The 16,764-nt window shown below is 37.6% G+C and overlaps 1 protein-coding gene across 2 annotated transcripts in view; it reads left to right on the top strand.

Moving 5' to 3' along the window:
* The first annotated feature begins 3,037 nt into the window (after positions 1–3,037).
* Positions 3,038–16,764, top strand: part of Octalpha2R (alpha2-adrenergic-like octopamine receptor) — a 562,038-nt gene continuing 548,311 nt past the window's right edge. Inside the window, exon 1 of one of the 2 annotated variants that reach the window (XM_074175189.1) lies at positions 3,038–3,234. The gene's annotated coding sequence lies outside the window, so the exon portion shown is untranslated. The remainder of the gene's footprint in view (positions 3,235–16,764) is intronic. The other variant, XM_074175188.1, reaches the window with a different exon arrangement.

Genomic DNA, 16,764 nt, shown 5'->3' with positions numbered 1-16,764 from the left:
CATACGTATAAAACTGACCATTAAAAAAACAAAAACAAGGAAAAAGGGTTGTCTTTGAGTTATTTAATATAAGTGAACTCTTCTCAGTCAATAAATAATAATACTTTTCTCTTCTAATATAAGTTTTGTTAAAAATTGCTACAAATATTTTATAAGCACACGTACTTAATTATGCTTATCTTTGACATATCTAAAAACGATTGAAAATTGTGATGTACAGGTAATATCGGTAGTTTCATCAATTTCCCATGTAAAAAAAGAAACACTTTCAATCTCCTTGCTTATATTTTCCTTAATAATATATGCCACACTGTCTATAAGCTCATTTTGGATGGTTTTTGAGGTGCCCAAAAAAACGTTACCGTTTAAAAAAGTGCCAAATTGGGAATCTTATTTGCTCTATAACATTAAAAGTTCCCTGTAATTGCCGCGATTAATCGAATCTTCGGTTTCATCGTGTCCGCGAAAAGCTATTTTGTTTGCTAAACAATTTTAATTTACAAGACGAAAATAAATGCTCTTTAAATTTTAAATGTCTGTAGAACGAGGTGAATTTTTTAAATCGGGGTATCCTATTTTAGACTACGTTTGGTATACGGTTTGTACGGAAAATGAAACACATGGCCAACAAAAAAGTTTTTCTCGTTTAATGGAGCCGGTTAACCAATCGCATTTATCGTACCAACTAATATTAAATCCTCGATTTTGTCGATTATCTGACGCTTTAATTGAATTCACATTTTGTTGAGGCCTTCCCAGAGTTTTGATAATGTAAAATTTATTATCATAAGATGAATACCTAAAATTATTTGTCAGCAACCAATCGACTATATCATTTTTTAATTTCGTATAACTTATCCATAAATGGAAAAAAAAACTTACCGAAAAGTGAAAACCTGAAAACACCTTGAAATTGAAAGAAAACACTTTAAAAACACATTAAAAATATTACCAAAAGCACTGCTATAATACAATACTGCCTGTTTTATACACAAATAACAAATATTATCAAGAAACGATTTACCGAAATATTTTTCAGTCCCAGTCCGTCACGGCATCCCGTCCGAATAATTAAATAAAAAACAAACGCGGCCGTACACTGTAATTTCTGCAACTAAAAGTATAAATCGGGACGTATATCGCTGGTTGGATCGTCTTCGCGAAGCTTGTATTTTTTAAAACGGTCGGAGGCTTGGCTCCCTTGCAACGTATGGAATTTATTATTTCGGGTTGATGGTTTATTCGTTATTCGTTCATGGGCGGTGCGTTTGAGATTTGTTGATGCAGGATACAGTGTGGTACGTACTACATAGTGAGCGATAGTGTTTTTTCGGGCATATTATGTATTTATATTAAAAATTAATGGTAAAGTAATGATACTCAAGCATTTTTAGAAAAAAATAATCATAATTATCTGTCAATATCTTTTAATTTATTGCGATAAATAATCTCGAATTTTATGGGGAGGCTAAGCCTCCCTTGCCTCCTCTGACGAGCCGCCGCTGCTGTCAATAGGATTAACTCTTTCCATAATACAGCATAGTCATTATTGTTTTTACCGACCAGAAGCTCCAACATCAACTAACGATCACTTCCATACCGTGAGGTAAGTAATCATTGAAATCAAGAATCATGTGCCCTGAGCTGACACGATGAGCCAAGTATGACATGCTTCTGTATTTTACAGCATAGATTTCTTTCGTATTGAGGTAGGCTGCTATAATTTTGAAATTGGAGAGCAGAGAAAAGATATTATTCCACCAGGATTCCAACAATTAAAACTGTTTCAACAGAGTGGTGTGGACAGAGTCTGTGGAGTTCAAAGAGAAAGTCTCGATATTTATTATTATTTTTAACCTAAGGTTGCGCTGGTCGGGCCTATCAACCGAAGCCCCGATACATTCAGAGGGCGCGCCAGCATTATCAACCAATGACAATTCCCTACGCCGTGAGATAGGTGATCATTGGGTCCGAGATCACGTGACCTAAGCAAGCGCAGTGAGCCAAGAATGACAGTCTTCTGCATTTGCCTGCTTTTGTTTATCATTGATATTATTTTAATCACCAGATCTTTTTGTGATCTGGTTTCAAATATAGATAGGCTATTCGTCAGTTTGAAATGTCGATTAACCACAAACGACATTTTGAACCCTCGATTATAAATAGTCGACAATCTAAGGAGACTAATTGATTAAAAAATGAAAGTGTTCTGTGGCGTGGCTACAAAAATTCAATATAGTTATTGCTATATGCTTTCAACTCTATTGAATATTACTGGAGCTTTTTTCCAACAACAAACCGTTATTTTAACAACTCGACACGTGTTTGGATCGCCTAGTAATCATCTTCATGATGAAGATTTTACTCTTGAAGATGATCACTCGGTAATCGAAACATATGTCGAAGTGTTAAAATACCGGTTTGATGTTGGGAAAAAACTCCAGTAATATTCATTACTACACCAAAGGTTCCAAACAGTGCATCACAAGTTCAACTCTATTGTTCGCAGACACTTTTTCGCACCATTGAAGTGAAAATTATTTTCATCCCGATATTTAATAACTTCCGTTAAAAAAGGATTTCGTCCGAATGTACTTTTTTTTTGACTATACTCGTAGTAACAAAAGTTTTGTAATTATTTTTCAAAAATCATGTTCTTTTTCATGCTCTTCAAACATTTCCTAGACATTTCAGTTATCAAATGTAAGTATTAGATTATTTCAAGTTTTGTTCGTTTGTCGACTTAATTGTATCCCGAACACCCAATTTTCATGCTGATGGAATTAATCGACTTGTGTTGAGCTGACAAAAGTACACTGATTCAAATGTCGCTTAATTCGACTAAATTGTATAAGTATTCACAAGGAAAATCAATGACTAACCTGTTCATATTAATACCACTGCTTTCAGTACTTTTAAACTCCCTTCAAAGAAAATGTTGATGCTAATTTGTACTCTACTAGTTTGTTATGCTTTTTGCAGAATAATAAGAAAGCGGGCTATGACTTACCCGATCGTAAAAACTGAAGACAATTAAATTCAGTTCATTCGAAAAATAGTTTTCGGTTCTTGGAAGTGTGAATATAATTTCGGAATTTAAACTTTGTGCTAATTAATGAAGTTCGGTGTTTGCTCATATGTCGGTTTTTGTATTGAATGTGTAGTGGTGATATGAGCCCTTATAGGATACAACAATGAATTGGATGTCAAAAACAAAAGCAAAGTAGGCAAAAGGTAAATGCATATTTATCAAATACTTTCTGATTATTTCTTCAAACGGAAATGATGAAAGTAATAAATATCGTCTTCTTGAAATAGGCAGAATGAGAAACTTCTCGAAAAAAAGAAAAAAATCATGTATCGACGAAAATTATTCATCAATAGAATTCATATAGCTGGGGTCAGAGTACCTACATAAATTTGATTTTGAAGGAACGTGCTGATTTCTGTCATGCAATTTCGATTGGTCAATGTGAAGGAACGAATTTTTTTCCAAGAAGGTATGTGTCAAATATTCGATGAACATTCCAATATTTCATTGAATCGATTATCAAATTATTATGAAATATACTTTACGGCCTATTCTCATATTCTCAAAGAATTTCATAATAATTGGTGGAACCGTTTTGGGGAAGTGAGACCATGAGCACTGACAAAAAACAACATTTTATTCATTTGTTTTAATTGTAGATGAAAACTAACTGGGGTATCAAAGGCAGGGCCGGACTTTGGATTATTATTAGGAGGGTCAGGGTTTGATCTTGGCGCCCTTAAATAATAGAGGATGATTCATTCGACTTCAATATAAATTTCATCTGCTTACTGGAAATTTAGGTTGCATCAGTATGTCTTGAAAAGGTTTGTGAAGTTTGTGCAAATTATTCACCTCTGGTAAACTTGATGACGTCCTTCTACTTGCGCTAAGTCGTCTTAAGTCCTACTCGTGTAACATTGTATTCATCGATGATAATAGACACAAACTGAAACAGCTACTTTCATATAAACATCGTGTGGATGATATCTGATTTTTATTCCACAACGAATGTTTGAAATACAAACTGAGTAGAGAAAAGTATCTTCTGTATAATTCAGTGTTCATATAGAAGTATTTGTTTCGAAAGAATTTTTTTCTTTCGTGTAATTCAATGTTTATATGAAAGTAGCTGTTTCAGGAGGACTTTTTTTCAGTTTGTGTCTGAAAGTTACTTCTTTGCGTGATCTACACATCCATGTATAGAGTTACTTATTTTAAAATTGATTACTTCCTTCCTTTCCTTGGAAGATTCCGTCATCCTTGTTTTTTGTATCAAGATGGAGGAGTAGAAAGCCAAAAACTTTCTTTCCCAAAAATTTTAAATGTTTTTAAAAGGTAATATTCTTCACTTGAATGTAACAATAACAGGCATCTAGATGCCTATGAGAGTCTAGAAATAAGTAAACATAATTATATTATGAATAACGATGTTGGACCCATACCAAATAATAAGGTATTTACCTATTCAACCCCATATTTGTGAAAATAGCTCTTTCGAAGAAGAAATTACATCTTGAATGAAATATTGAGTAAACAAACTAATCATTGTATGATTTTCACTATAAGTGATTTACAAAAACTGTGACACGTGTTTCGCTATACAATAGCTTCTTCAAGCATAGGTAGTTTATGCTTGAAGAAGCTATCGTATAGCGAAGCACGTGTCGCGGTTTTTGTAAAACCCTTATAGTGAATATCATACAATAAACTGTATTTATTAGTTTTTCAATATATGGATTTTCATCAAGTATCGGCCAGTTTTATTCAATTATGAAATATTGAGTGTTTCATTTGAAGAAATCAAGAAAAAAACTAATGAGTTTCGGTTCACAACGTATGAGAAAAAAAGATTAAGGTCAAACTATCATTCAATAATGAGAAATCATATTTTCAAAACATCTTCAAAACAAAAAAATATTATTCAAATCAGCTTTAATTGACAATGTGAGCGGTTGAATATATTGACTTTTTGACGTAATTTCTGGCATAACTTCTCAACTTCTTGGTATATACCTATATAATCCTACAATTTCCAAAAGTATTTTTCTAACGAAATCGCAAATCAACAAACATATCTCATTACATTAAAAAAAAATTTATAAGCCACACTTTTATTGGATACCCTGAATATTGAATATTGTATATTGATATTTGGAACTTTTATACGACACATTTTATGATAACTTCACTGCTTCATCTCAAACTTCTTATAGAAGTTAGATGTGACATACGCTGTGTACGAAAATTTGCTGCTGAAAGCTTTGATGTTTTGGTACCATGGTTGTAAAAGTTTGAAGTATTTAGATTATATTACGTCATTTTATGCACAGGGCTCATTCGATTCGGAATGACCTCTAGCAAATTTTTGAACAATTTCAAGAGGGGCTCGAAAAAATTGCAAGAATTTCAAACAATTTTGTAAAAGAAGGAACTTCATCACCAATATTCATAATTTTAATTTAGAGGCGAAAATGGCGCTGAAAGCGGGGGATTCGCTTTTCGCATGCGCTGACCGATACGTACCTTTGAACAATTAGAATCATTTTAATCCATTAAGTATCGTTCTTAAGAAAAAAAATCACATACCTTCTAGACACTTGAATAAACGAAGATCCATGGAAACATTTTTCCCCATGATTACTTTATTCCATATACTTTAGTTAATCAATTAATTTTTAGAAGTTCTAAATTTACATGAAAACCTTGATAATTTTTAAATAAAACCTGAAATTTTGTTCATTTCATGAAGCTTTTCTTGAAAGCCTTCAAAAAGCCTAAAAATGATTTTTCATAATTTTGAGCTCTATTTGTTTAAAAAATAGTCATAAACAAATGTATCGTTTACAAGCTATTTGAAATTTTTTTGGGGGATTTTTATCAGTGATTATTAGGTATTATGATTTTTAAAAACAAAATTGTTTTTCAAAAAAATTTTTTCTTAAAAACGCATTTGTTGATTAAAAGTTTTCAGAAACGATTTTTTCTAAATCATAATTTTTTTATCTCTTCAATATTCTGAAAAAAACTTTTTTTTATGCATATATTTTTTATTCATTTAACAAACAATTGGTTTCAAACAAATTAATTTTCATGATATATATTTTTTTAAAATTACAAAAAAAAACAAAAACATCCATGTGTCACTTTTTGTGTAAAAATTTTTTTCTCAATTTTTTAATTTTTTTTCTATTTTTGCGTTTGGCAATTCCTCATGGTTCTCAATCATTGTTATTGAAATAACTCAAAATAGATCTAAAAATTATGAAAAATTATTTTCATGTAACTTCAAAAAATAAGAATACGAATAACTTTGAATATCGAATTTTTTTTATTGCTTCAATTGAATTTTTCACTTTTTAACGTCTTTGATTATTAATAACAAAGTGGAAAATCAAAATGTTTTACTTTTTCCAACGGGAATCTTTTGTGAAAGCTTTCAAGGAAAGCACCAAAAAGTGAACAAAATTTGAGGTTTTCAGTTTAAAAATTATCAGGATTTTTATGTAAATTTAAAACTTGTAAAAACTAGTTAATTAACTGCAGATTATCTAATAAAATCATCACGAGAAATTTTTTTCCATGGATTTTTATTTATTCAAGTGTCTAGGTATATGACTTTTTTCTTAATAATGATATTTAATTGGTTAAATAATTGTTATTGTTCGAAGGTCCGTACGGTCACCGCGTGCGGGACGCGCATCGCATGCTTTTAGCGCTATTTTCGCCTCTAAATTTAAATTATAAATATATGTGATAGAGTTCCGGGAGGTAGGATTTCTTTTAGGAAATTTCCTCCTCTTTGAGGAGGGTGCTGCAAGAAGCTTCATCGGACCAGAACCTGTCATTGGCATCGTTTTAGGCTTTGCCAAACACACATTGAACACCTGGATGGCAAGAGGATTAATGGACTTCTGGCAGAATCTTCCAGGATTGGCGTTTATTCACCCTTCGAAGCTTGATACCAAACAGTTGTTGGACTACAGTAGAGATGAACTACGATGTCTAACATACCTTCTTAGAGGTCACTGTCATTTGAATCATCATATGCAGAGGCTTGTACTGTCGGAAGACAGTGTGTGTCGTCTCTGGGGACCGAATCAGGTCGTTAAAGTTCGGCAGAGCCGTACTTTCACCATCTGACCTGAAAGACTACTCACCATACAAACTAATCGGCTTCGTTGAAAATCTGGGTTTATTTGGTCGAGTGTGAATAGGTGTGAGCCACAATAAATCCTTGCGGATTGTGGTAGAGGGTCGAATAGACCCACTCACTCGAATACCTTTAATATTTTCCGAGATATTTGCAAAAAACCAAACCCCCCTATTTTTTAATAAATTGTTTATAACTTTTGCAATTTTTTCGAGCCCCTCTTGAAATTTTTCAAAAAGTTGCTACATGCCATTTCGAATCGAATGAGCCCTGGATCATAATTTTTGGTGTCCTTGGATAGAAGTTCCAAAAAAGGATCTTGTGACCCAGACTACATGGACGAATATAAAATTCAACAACACTTGCAAAAAATTAAATTATTTTATCAAAATGGGTGTTCTGTTTGTGCAACGTATCACGCGCTTCACCCATTCTACGATCCTTCCCCATGCCCCCTCCCGGGTTGAGTGTCCTGAGTTGAAATCTTCTCCACAGGTTAACGTGTGCAGAACATCCCATCTCGTCCATCCACCCCCGCTCCTCCGGAGCGGTCATCAACTTACTTATGGGCACTTCAGCAAGATTGACATCTGACCTTCTTTGATCGAAAGTCAGCCTCTTGGTGCTTCTAATTTCTGATCTGTTGAATTGTTTTATCATGACTTTCCTAACTGAATTATTGTTTGGGGTCCCCAAAAACTAACCGGAGACGAGTGTCTTCAGTCGCGAGCAAGTGTTGGTTCTCAGTGAATCTGAAAATGAGATCAATTTGAAGTCTGGTTAAGAAATTTCAATACTTACCGGAGTCGCCTGACAGCGACTCTCGGGGGTGGTTTTTGGTTCTGCTTCGTTGGCCTCCTGTGTTTGTCCCTCTCTCGGGGGTCATTCCTGTTTAGTGCATTATGTAGGTCGCTTAGCGCTAGATTGTCGTGTGCTCAAATTCTGTCAAACGTGTCCTCTGCGTGTATCCTCATGTATGCGTAGTGTCCATTTAGGATGACGTTTCTTTCCGGGTGTATCATCCTTCGGGTGAACAGTATTCCCTGTGACGTGCGCTTGGCTTGTTGATCTCTCCAGCAGAGCTGTGTTGTCCGCGTAGATCGCCAACTTGTTAAAGTTGTTCTCCAGCTTGGGCACGTCTGCCGTGTATATCGAGAAGAGGTGTGGCGCATCGTTGAGAGGTCTTGTCCTACTCTGCAGCGGCATCGCCTGTCAGCTAGAAAAGACTCGATAAATCTTACCATTGGTTTCGTGTAACCAAAGTTGATCATTTTGGCCAAAAGTCCATCTTGCCAGTCTCTGTCAAACGCCTTGGAGACGTCTAAGAAAATCGCTCCGGTGTTGTATCCTTTGCCGAGGTTGAAGCTTTCCGTGGCAAAGTCTACTACCCTCAGAACTTGCAACTCTGTCGAGTGATCGTGTGGTAGTATTCCTAGTTCGTTGGTTGGATCCTCTAATCTTTTCAGGATGACACGTTCTGCCACTTTTCTTGAGGAAGGGGTTAAGCTGATTGGCCTGTGGTTATCCGGGAATATGTGGTTTTTCATTGGCTTCGGGATATGGATAACCATCGCTTCCTTAAACGGGTACGAGAAGTGCTGCAGTATGAGTATAGCATTTAAGATGTTTGTTATTGCTGCTATACCCTTTCGAGGTAGGACTTTCAGAGCCCGGTTTGTTATTTGGTCTGGACCTGTCGCTTTTCGAGTAGCTAGACGTCTTACGATATCTTTCACTTCCTTGGGAGATGTTGGTGCCAGGGGTTGCGCGTTGTCCCTTCTTTGTCTTCTGAGTCTATGAACCGTCGTTTCCACCTGTGTCTCTATTTCTTCTAATTAGTCTGTGAACGGGACGTCGTTCTCTCTACACTGCCTTTCGAAATTGTCCGCGAATGATTCCGCTTTCTCTTGGTCCGTGTAGACTATTCCCTGCCCACCGTGTATTGGCGGGTATGGCTTTCGAGATCCCTTCCCAAGACTTTTCTGCATCCATCATGCAGATGTGTATTTAGTTCTAGTGTAGATGTGTTGATCTCGGATTGCTTTTAGTTCTTCTCGCAGTATTCTGTCGGCTCTTTGCTTACACCTTTTGTTCATTGGTGCGCGAGTCCGTTGATATCGTCTTTTCAGGCATCTTCTGATTCTAATGAGCTCCATCGTTTCTGGTGGGAGATGCTCTTGTATGTTGAAGCGCTGTGTTGGGACTTCCCGTGCGCTTCTTTCCATTGTTTGGGTGATCGTCTGTTGCAGCTCATGTGTGGCGTTCTTCAGATCGTTCTTTGTTTCGATACGTGGTATGTCTCCTATCGCATCGTGTATGGTGCGCTGGAATCTTTTCCAGTCGATGATTTTTTTTGTTGGATTATCTGGTTCCACTTCACCTCTTCCTATTGTAAATGAAATGGGGTTGTGGTCTGATGATCCTTCGTCTAGTTTTTCTGCATCCTTCATGCAGATGTGTATTTAGTTCTTCCAGAAGGGTTGTCCATTGTTGATCTCGGATTGCTTTTAGTTCTTCTCGCAGTATTCTGTCGGCTCTTTGCTTACACCTTTTGTTCATTGGTGCGCGAGTCCGTTGATATCGTCTTTTCAGGCATCTTCTGATTCTAATGAGCTCCATCGTTTCTGGTGGGAGATGCTCTTGTATGTTGAAGCGCTGTGTTGGGACTTCCCGTGCGCTTCTTTCCATTGTTTGGGTGATCGTCTGTTGCAGCTCATGTGTGGCGTTCTTCAGATCGTTCTTTGTTTCGATACGTGGTATGTCTCCTATCGCATGGTGTATGGTGCGCTGGAATCTTTTCCAGCCGATGATTTTTTTTGTTGGATTATCTGGTTCCACTTCACCTCTTCCTATTGTAAATGAAATGGGGTTGTGGTCTGATGATCCTTCGTCTAGTATTTCCATCTCCGTAGTAGTGATGTTCGGCACTATCGCGACGTCAAGAATGTCTGGAACTTGGTCTTCTCGTGGGTGATATGTTGGTGATTCTGGTGCTACTACCATGATATCCTCAAATTCTTCTAGTATTCTGGCTAGCTCTCTGCCTCTTTGGTAACTGTTGGGTGATGATCTGGGAACATTTATGCTATGTTGATTCTCTATCTAGTCTTATACCTTGCAGAGGCAGGTATACCGATGAAATTTTCAGCTGTTTGTAGCGTTTCAGTTTCACTCTGACCGATACTGCTTCTCCGAGTTATATTTCTGGCTTTCTGTCTTCGTGTTGCGCTAGGTCGGTTTTTACTAGCAACGCCGCACCCCCAGCGGCGTGGCGCCATCCTGGCCTCTCTGTCCTATATAGGTTGTATCCCAAGATGCGGTAGTTCTTTTCACTCCTGTAGTGCCATGACGTCTATGTCTAGTCGTGATAGCAGTTCCAGTAGCTCGTTTCTCCTTTCTGTGAAACCGTTGATGTTCCACGATCCTATCGATCAAAGAACTGACATCTATGGCACTGTGATATGTTTGCTCTGTTTACTCTTTGCGGTTCAGCTCGCACAAAGAGGTTTGAGGTAGGTTTGAGTCCTTTCGTTATTCGATTCAGTTTGCACCACTTTTTCAATGGCTACCGTTTACGTCTCCATGTCTTTCATGTGTTTGGTTTTTCCTTGAGCCAATCGTCTTCTAGTGCGGCGGTTTGTTTTTTTTTTGCACTTTCTCGAATCCGTCTTCCGAGTCGGATTCGGTGTTTGCTGCTGGGCCATGTGGCCTTTTGGGAGCTTTCGGGTCCGCTTTATTTTTCCCTTATTCCGGGTTTTTTTTGTCGCTTTTTTGTTTTGTGCTTCCTTCTTCAGGGAGTGTGTTTTCACTCACCTTATTTTTTCCTTCTTCAGGGATTTTTTCAGAGGGTGTTTTTTATTTTGTTTTTGCGCTTCATTCTTCAGGGAGTTCTTTTCCTTTGACATAGCCGTTTTCCTTTTCCGTATTTTCTTTCTCCATGCTTGTCCGCTCCTGTTCTATTTCAGCTATCCTATTTTTCAGCATCTGCATCACTTCCTGCATGACTCTCAGGTCTCTCTCGTACTGACTGACTGTTCACCTCCCATAACTGGCGTATCTCGTCTTTCTGCTCCTCGTTCTTTTCCCTCAGTCTTTTGTTTTCCTGCTCCATTTTTCAATGTGGTAGGTAGTAAGATCTGTAATGAAGAAACGAATTATATTTGTGCATGCACACACACTTTAGTTCTGAAAAGAACTAGTCGCGTTTTTTCTGTGTTCTGTGTTTTTGTCACTCAACACTAGTCACTTCCACTTGTTTCACTCACAGCGCTATCTTTTCATATTACATTCACTTTCTCAACTTAACACATTACTAGGAGATGTTCTCTCTTCGGCGTCTGGTATCGAACTCATGCGCTCCACCCAGAGAAGCCGTGGCGGACTTTTAAACGATGTTATATTCTACATATAATGATAACACTAGGTCTTTCAAACGAATACAAAATTTCGATGAAATCACACACACACACACTTTCACACTTTGTTTTATTTTAATTTAAAGATAGGAAGCACTTAATGAAAGGCCCTATATAATCATTATTTTTCGTTTAGTATGGGGAATAACAATAAAATTGGTCTTTGCGGGCTATGCATGAAAAATAAAGGTAATTTTCATGGTTTTACATTTTTCTCGACTTTTCTTGCAGATTCTCCTCTCGTCTTGTCTCCCAAGATGAAGCAATCTCTGGTCTTGTCGATAGACGACTTGCAAAAAATATATGAAAACCGTACAAAAACTTTCAGCACAGTATAGGTGTTTTAGCATTCTACTATGGTTATTTTATCGACTTTAACAAGATTTAACAAGATTTTTCACTATCTACAACTAAAGCATGAGGCTGAAAAAAATTAGTACTATACAAAACCATACCCTAACTCCCTAAAAAATGTCCCCCTCAACTAATACTAAACTAGTAAAGTACTAGCCATGCCAGAAGAATCTATTGTATAGAGAAACGTTTTTTGATTTTGTAGATGGTTCTGTGAGAATCTCACACTAAAATGTTATTTAATACATTTAAACGGAAATGGACTTTAAACTAAAAACGTTTCCACTGCACAAATGGTGATGGTATGCCATCTATCCCTTGCATAGCTGTTAGTCTAAGGGCCAGCTTAAATCTGACAACACATTTTTTACGGCATCTGTAATTTCGTCCAGTGACTCCTATACCCAGTAAACAAGCAATGAGTATTAGCTAAGCCCGTCCGCGGTAGGTTTGTGTCCTTAAGTATTGTAACGAATTAAAGAATTAACTGTCTTAAACAAATTTATTTTAACAATACTTCACTATCACAACTAATTTATTTACACCACTCAGTAACTAATGCTTAATTTATCTTCACCGTTTGTTTACCGCTCGATTCGCTTTCTTGGTACAGACTACTCTTCGGGACGAATAGCGACGTTTTTATATCGTCAACGAACGTTCCGGATCCCTCTGCGGATTTCGGGACCCATCTGGAGTTTTCGCGGTATGCGTCATGCGTTGGCTGACAGGGACACCGGTCAGGGCCGGCTTCAGATTCATTACATTGCCCCCTCCTTAAATACGTTTCGCCCCGAAATGTCATCCTTGGCGTGTGTCGATACCTGCACTGTGAAGTTCGATGGAAGTAACACTCCACAGTCTTTATGCTCGGTCGTGTAAGATGGTTACCACATACCAAAATCTGGATGCCGCTGGATCTGAAGATCGTTTCCAACATGCTTCTCACAATTCTCCAGTCCAGCCTGTCGAGCCCAGAGGCTAATTTCGGGATCGCCAACTCCACGAGATTCTGGTCGAGCATCGTCTCCTTCAGCCTAGTAAGACTCCTCCAGACATCTTCATAGGACGGTTTGTCTCGAGAATGCTTTTTGGTCACCAAGTAGAAGATGTTTCTCTGACCCTTCTTCAACTGTAGCACTCCTCCGACTTCTGGATTCTGTTCTCGTAATGTTTGAAGCTGACCGAATTTCTTGTTGAATACCACAGCGATGCCCTTGGACATTTGGAGATCCTTTGCCACGCAGTGCGCTGGGGCGTAATCAACTGGAACGTTGAAAAGGTCTCGTGGCTCTTCTCGAGTAACCCCATGTACGACCTTCTGTCCGTTCGAGTATAAGGACATGAATTGCTGGAACGTCATTTCATCCTCTGGTGGTCTGAGGGTGCGAACTTGGTCGTGATTTCCAGCATAAGGAGCCAGTCTATTAAAATGGACGACCCTAGGCTTTCCTCGAGGTGGCTTATGGATTCGGTAGACGAGGTCATTAATCTTTTTCATGATTTTGTACGGACCTTCCCACGAGTTCCGCAACTTCGGTGATAAACCACGGCGGCGCTTAGGATTGTACAGCCAAACTAGGTCGCCGATTTCGAATCCTCCAGCATTCGCCTTGATGTCATAGGCCTCCTTCATCCTATCGCTGGCACTCCGGATGTTCAGACGGACTCGTTCATGAATGTCGTCCATTCTCTGCCGAAGCTTGCTGACATAGTCTTTCCCCGCAGGGTCTTGTTCTGGAGGCATCCCAAATTTTAGGTCGCAAGGAAGCCGCAGCTCTCGTCCCATTATAATACTGGCAGGGGTTTGCCCGGTTGACTCGTGCACTGCCGAACGATAAGCCAGCGATTCTCTCGAAAGGACTACCCACGTTATACTGGCGCATTGGAGCTTTCGGTCGTATCCTAGGTCCGTTACTGGCAGCGCATACAGCACACTTTCTGCACCAGTCCTTGACGTCGGCTTGACAATTATCCCAGTAAAACCGTTGTCTTACTTTCTGGAGGGTCTTCGTTACTCCCAGATGTCCTCCAGTGACTCCATCATGGATTTCTTTGAGCACCTCCCGTCGTCTGCTCCGGGGTACCACTGTCTGGTGCCTTTCTTCTGCACCGTCTTCAGACTCCAACAACCGCTTCAGAACCCCGTTTTCAAGTAACTCAAGTAAGGCCTTATATGCCGAAACCGGTCGTAACGAATGAATAAACACAGTAGAAACTAGACAAAAGTATTTTCTTTATTCTAATAAGTCATCAATCGAACGAGGAAAAAGGTTTATTGATGTTAGTAAAATATATACACAACTTGGTCCACTTCTAACTAAAACCTTAATGGGTTTCCACGCTTTCACTGGTTGTTGTTACAATCCTGTTTTTTTTAAATCGGGGCAAAAAAATCTTTGACGTTACTGAAAAATAACTCGAATTTCAATAAAGCATTCGCTGCTTTCGGTGACATTAGCCTTACTGAGGATACCTTAGTGACCTGTTTAATGTTATCCAGAAGTACACTTGCAGTATGTATAATGATAAAAAATCCATCGATGTTAATGATGGGAGATTTCAGCTGTTCGTTAATTCCTACAAGGCTGCAAATATGAACGAAAATTTTAATAAAAAGTTCGGAGCTTTGATGCAAACTTGATCCCTCCATGTAAATCTGAAGTGTACCAACAAGTTTTAAGGACGCATTATATATCTAGCATTTTGAAAAATGCTCATGCGAAAAGGACCAACATCACTGAGCCCACTGAAATATGGCTGGGTGGAGATGGAAAACCGTTAGGTACGTGTTTAAGTAGTTCAAAGGAGACCAAATTCCTTGCTTTGTCAGCGACTTGATTCTGAATCCTGAAGGAAATGCCATATTGTAACATTCATTTTAATTAATATAAGCTTAATTAAACATTTGTTTTTTATTTTCTCAGAATCTGACTTGGAGGATGAAGATGACTTGTCACTTGTTGGAGACGATTCCGTTGAAGTTGAAAATTAATTATAAAATATTTCATCATTATTTTATCATTATAAATTATTTTCAAAAATAAATATATTCTGATATGAATAATTGGATATATTTAATTAATGTTTGTTACATCTTCATAATAATTTCATATTTGCTACAGCCTTATACATAATGTTACAGCCATAATAAGGAAAGAAGTTTCCTTATTATGCACATTTAGAGTAGTAAATGTGTTCGTTTAATTGTCATATTTATATTTTTTTCACATTTACTAATATAATTTCAATGTTATATAAATTCTATGGATGTGAAAATTACAACTGTGGACATACGAATGCACGGGCTGCAGGTAATGTTTTGCTGTAAACTGGATAGTTACAACCGGAAAAAATGTCAGCCATTTTCAATATTAGCTTAAAATAGTTCAACAAATGATATATTAAAATGGCAGACACCGTAAAATACTTTGAAAAAAAAATTCTTTTTCGAATTTTGAAAAGTGGCTGCCGGGATGTTGCAATCTTCAAAATCAGCAGCCATAGTTATTTTTCAATTTTTCAGGAGGTATATTATAACATATTGAAACGTCAGACGCCGTAAAATACTTTGAAAATTCACTTAATTTTCATAACTGACTCACCTGAGGGACACCAAACCTACCGCAGCCGGGCTTAGCTAGTACCCATTACTTGTTTATTGGGTATAGGAGTCTCACTGGACGAAATTTCAGATACCGTAAAAAATGTGTTGTCAGATATAAGGTGGCTCTTAGACTATGTTATCCACTGTCACATGACAATCTTGCCGTACCTTTTGACCACAGTAGAAAGTTAAAGACCCAGTAGCACATTAGAAAGCTAAAGACCGACGATCAATGTGTGAAAGCTTAGCTCACTCGAAGACCGTGGAGTTATGAACTGGTTTGATTGACAACAAATTTTCGCTTCTTCAGAAAAATTATTATAATCGCGAAACGCTAGCAAAGACGTAGATTTTGTGTTTCATTGTCCAACAGCCTGCGATTTCCCTACAAATTCAACTACTAGACGAAATTTCAATAAATAAAAAGTTGATCGTAAAAGTGCTTAATCCAACAAATAATAGGTCGCCTTAAAAACAAATTTTCGGAAAATGGAAAGTCGGGAATGTATGACATGAGCTGTGAGGACTGTGACAAAAATACATCGGTTAGATTGAGCGAGCTATTGAAACTTGTTTCAAAGAACACGTAGCACATATTCGATTTCGGAGACCAGAAATATCTATTGTCGCTCAATATGCCTTGGACACGTTTATAGAGTGATTGAAAACTATCTGAAATTGTTGAGATGGGTGCACTAGATTTTCGGATGTTTTCGAAGGTTCTTGAAATAGCAAAGTGTGGCATGAGAACAGTGGTCACATTGCAAACAGTCCATTGTTCGATGAATCACAAAATTAGTGGGAACTTTTACGAACAGCAATTTTCCCGCGAGGTTCTACCCTGAATCGTTGATGTGTGAATGAAAATGAGAGTGTATCTCTTCAGACCAGTTTTATAGTTACAAATTGGTGAATTTCATCTACTGGTGTTTGGGTACAGGATTAGTTTTGGATTTATTTTATGACAGAGGTTCTAGTTCTACTTTTAATTTCAGGATCGAATCTTGATGTTGGAGGGGGATTTTTACCGCTTTATCCCCTCCCTCGTAAATCCGCCCTTGAAATCACCATACGGAGGCAACGGCTTAATAATCGCTTAGGACCTAACCTAACGTTACTGTATCTTCTTAGAATATCTATTGGTTCACTACACCTATTTAAGGAAACAACGAAAAAAAAAACGAGAAAAAAAGAAGTTCATCAG

This window comes from Leptinotarsa decemlineata, unplaced genomic scaffold, assembly GCF_025532065.1.
Source record: "Leptinotarsa decemlineata unplaced genomic scaffold, Ldec_3_MD MMD2_tig00000882_RagTag_RagTag, whole genome shotgun sequence".
Taxonomy (NCBI): Eukaryota; Metazoa; Arthropoda; class Insecta; order Coleoptera; family Chrysomelidae; genus Leptinotarsa; species Leptinotarsa decemlineata.
Note: the sequence above shows the minus strand (reverse complement) of the source record. Positions and strands in the feature narration are given on the sequence as shown.